Source organism: Arachis ipaensis, chromosome B06 (genome assembly GCF_000816755.2).
Source record: "Arachis ipaensis cultivar K30076 chromosome B06, Araip1.1, whole genome shotgun sequence".
Taxonomy (NCBI): domain Eukaryota; kingdom Viridiplantae; phylum Streptophyta; class Magnoliopsida; order Fabales; family Fabaceae; genus Arachis; species Arachis ipaensis.
Window position 1 is genome coordinate 67797592 of NC_029790.2, and position 4437 is coordinate 67802028.

The window sequence follows — 4437 nt, forward strand, 5'->3', positions numbered from 1 at the left end:
AGAAAAGGAGTTAAAAGTGACATAGTTGTGTACCTGACCTTACAGAGTAAACAACGAATTGTAAAATGAGCTTTCTGTGATGTTGTAATGCTTGATTTATGATGATTGCTAAATGATGGAAAGTATGGTTATATGTGAATTATGAGCCTTCGGGCAATGCTTGTGAATGTTGTGCGGGGACGCCCGTATTGTGATGTTGCTTCCCAAACAGGCTGCGGTAGAGTAGTACCAGCCCTGCAAGCTGAATGCTTGGTAGAGGCCTGACTTGCATACCTGCGGTATATTGAGACCTGAGCAAATACCAGCCCTGCAAGTTGAGAGCACTTGGTAGAGGGTATGCGGTACTTAATCTGGGATTAAGTTCTGGGAAGGCCTTATCTGACTTGGAGGGTCGGATTGCGTCGGGTGCGGGTCGAAACCGACAAATGAGCTCATTACCTGCAGTAGGGACAGACATGCATCATACTTGTTTGTGCATTATTTATTGCTTATCTTCTTGTGTTCTTGTTCTATTCCTTGTTTGTTTGAGCATAACTGTGTGATTGCATATTAATGTGTGAATGTGCATTTACTTCCTATTTTCTCTCTTGCTCATGTGTTAGTTTATGTTGCTGTTATGTACATATTACTCTATATTTATTTATACTTCTATGACCATGGACATTATAAACAAACTTAACTGTAAACCCCGACCTTACTAAGAACTCCCCAGTTCTTACCCCTTACACCTCTACAGATGGACACGGGAGTCCTATTCTACGAGATTGATCCACCGTACATCCACGAGGACCCGGTGCGTGGCGAGTATTACATCTACTATGCGGTACCTCGTATCTGTAATTATGTAGTTCGTGGTAGATCTTTCCAGTACCCTATTAGGACAGCATACTTTAATCCTGATGCACCCTATGACTTTCCTTTATCTTGGTTACAGCCCGGCGGACCTGGGATACCTCATCTTGAGGAGCAGATGCCACCTCCACCTGACTATCCTCCTCCACCTGAACCTCCTCTACCTGATGAGCCTATACCTGCCCAGCATATCCATGAGGCACCTCCTGCACCCTTTGTCCTTGATGAGTGAGGTGTTCCTGTGTTACCACCCGAGCTTGATCCTTTACCTGAGCCGATCGAGCCTCCTGTCTTTGATGAGCAGCAGGGACATGAGTACGATCAGATCATGGAGGCGCCACTTCCTTCTCCCGACTGTATTTTGTTTAGTAGCTATCCTTTTATGGTTCCTGTAGCCAGCAGTGGTTCCTCTGCTATCACTCCGGCAGAAGAAGAGGACGAGGAAGAAGAAGATCCAGAGGAAGATCCTAACTTCATAGTTATCTCCTCTGACAGCGATGACGATGAGCCAGGCGAGGCGCCAGCAGGCGAGCATCACCATTCGCCCGGTGATTTTCCGTGAGGAACTCTAGACCAGGATTGAGGAGACTTTTTGAGACGCCTAGTCTAACTTCAGTACATTAGAGTGTCTCCCTCACTTTTGTTAGCATGATTAGAGGGAATAGGCATATCATAGAGTTAGGCTAGCCTGGGTGCCAGCTTAGGGGCTTTTGGTCAGGCCAGGCCCTGGGGCGTCTTATGTACATATATGTATATACTATATGAGTCACTGACTTAGGGGTGCTGTACCATAGCTCTATGCTTATATAACTGAACCACTTCTGTAACATGATGTATATTATAGTGTGTTGTTCCATATTCTGTTATCTTTTGTCTTATGTATGTGAATGTTTAATTGTCCCTTGATATATGGAAGGTATGCGACTTTAAATTATTCTTGTTATAAAAAATTTACTTGTAAAATTCGCGGGGTTTTAACAACGTACAGGCTTATATTTATTAATTAATAATACAAAAAGGAAAAACAAGTTGGTAACATTCGATTTCTAGTATGATCTAGACATGCTGGAAGTTGGGTCGTTACAGAAGCCACATTGGAGGACTTTAGTGGCTGTGCGCTCACTTCCGAAATGTCCTCCATACTGTTATCCATGGCAATGCCACAGGATCTTCTGTGCCTCCTCTCTAGGGATGCATCTACAGATCATTCCGTCTGCACATCTCTTAAAGAGATATGGTTCATCCCACAAGTAGTACTTTACATCAGAAATTAGTTTTTTCTTTTGCACCCTGCTGTACTCCTGGGGTATGAACCTCACAGCTTTATAATTTGCAATGTCTGCAAACCATGGTGCTTCCTGAATGGCAAAGAGTTGCTCATCTGGAAAGGTCTCAGAGATTTCAGTAGAAGGGAGGGACACCCCAGCTACTGGTTCTATCCGGGACAGGTGATCAGCTACCTGGTTCTCTGTCCCTTTTCTGTCTCTTATTTCTATATCAAACTCTTGCAGAAGCAACACCCATCTTATGAGCCTGGGTTTTGAATCTTGCTTTGTGAGTAAATATTTAAGAGCAGCATGGTCAGTGTACCCAATCACTTTTGGTCCTACTAAATAGGATCTAAACTTGTCAATGGCATAAACCACTGCTAGCAGCTCTTTTTCTGTGGTTGTGTAATTCTTCTGTGCATCATTTAGAACACGACTGGCATAGTAAATGATGTGCAGAAGCTTGTTATGCCTTTGTCCCAACACTACACCAATGGCATGGTGACTGGCATCACACATTAATTCGAATGGTAATGTCCAGTCAGGTGCAGAGATGACTGGTGCTGTGACCAGCTTGGCTTTTAGGGTTTCAAACGCCTACAGACACTCTGTGTTAAACACAAATGGCGTGTCAACAGCTAGCAGGTTGCTTAGAGGTTTTGCAATTTTTGAAAAATCCTTTATGAACCTCCTATAAAATCCTGCATGCCCCAAAAAGCTTCTGATTGCCTTAACATTGGCAGGTGGTGGTAATTTTTCAATACCTCTACCTTAGCTTGATCCACCTCTATTCCCTTGCTTGAAATTTTGTGCCCAAAGATAATTCCTTCAGTCACCATAAAGTGACATTTTTCCCAGTTTAAGACCAGGTTAGTCTCTTGGCACCTTTTCAGGACAAGTGCTAGATGATCAAGACAGGAGCTGAATGAATCTCCAAATACTGAGAAGTCATCCATGAAGACTTCCAGGAACTTCTCTACCATATCAGAGAAGATAGAGAGCATGCACCTCTGAAATGTTGCAGGTGAATTGCACAGACCAAAAGGCATTCTTCTATAAGCAAATACTCGAGATGGACATGTGAATGCTATTTTCTCTTGGTCTTGAGGATCCACTGCAATTTGGTTGTAGCCTGAATAGCCATCTAAAAAGCAGTAGTATTCATGGCCTGCTAGTCTCTCTAGCATCTGGTCTATGAATGGTAAAGGAAAATGATCCTTCTAGTGGCCGTATTGAGCCTTCTATAGTCTATACACATACGCCACCCTGTAACTGTTCTTGTGGGAACCAATTCATTTTTTTCATTATGAACTACTGTCATGCCTCCCTTCTTGGGGACAACTTGGACAGGGCTCACCCAGGGGCTATCAGAAATAGGATAAATAATCCCAGCCTCTAGTAACTTAGTGAACTCTTTCTGCACCACCTCCTTCATGGCTGGATTTTGCCGCCTCTGTGGTTGAACCACTAGCTTAGCATCATCCTCCAATAGGATCTTGTGCATGCATCTTGCTGGGCTAAAGCCCATAAGATCACTTATGGACCACCCAAGAGCTATCTTGTGTGTCCTTAGGACTTGAATTAGTGCTTTCTCTTCTTGTGGATTTAAAGCAGAGCTTATGATCACTGGAAAAGTGTCAACCTCTCCCAGAAATGCATATTTCAGGGATGGTGGTAGTGGTTTGAGCTCGGGTTTAGGAGGTTTCTCCTCTTCCTGAGAGATTCTTAGAGGTTCTTTTATTTCCTCTGGTTCTTCCAGATCAGGCTGAACATCTTTAAAGATGTCCTCAATCTCTGATTCAAGACTCTCAGTCATATTGATCTCTTCCACCAAAGAGTCAATAATATCAGTGTTCATGCAGTCATTTGATGTGTCTGGATGCTGCATAGCTTTGACAGCATTTAACTTGAACGCATCCTCATTGACTCTCAGGGTCACTTCCCCTTTTTGTACATCAATCAGAGTTCTTCCAGTTGGTAGGAAAGGTCTTCCTAGAATGAGAGTTGCACTCTTGTGCTCCTCCATTTCCAACACTACAAAGTCAGTGGGAAAGGCAAATGGCCCAACCTTGACAATCATGTCCTCAATTATGCCTAATGGATATTTAATGGAGCATAGAGCTGTAGCACCCTCTAATGTGCATGGTATCATAAAGCTTCCTGGATCTTGAAGCTTTTCTGGTAAGCTTTTCAGAATGACTGCACTGACTGCACTAGGGAGAAACACTTTTTCAGTTTCTCTCCAATCCTTCTTATGACTTAAGATCTCTTTCATGAACTTAGCATAAGAGGGTATTTGCTCAAGTGCCTCTGCAAA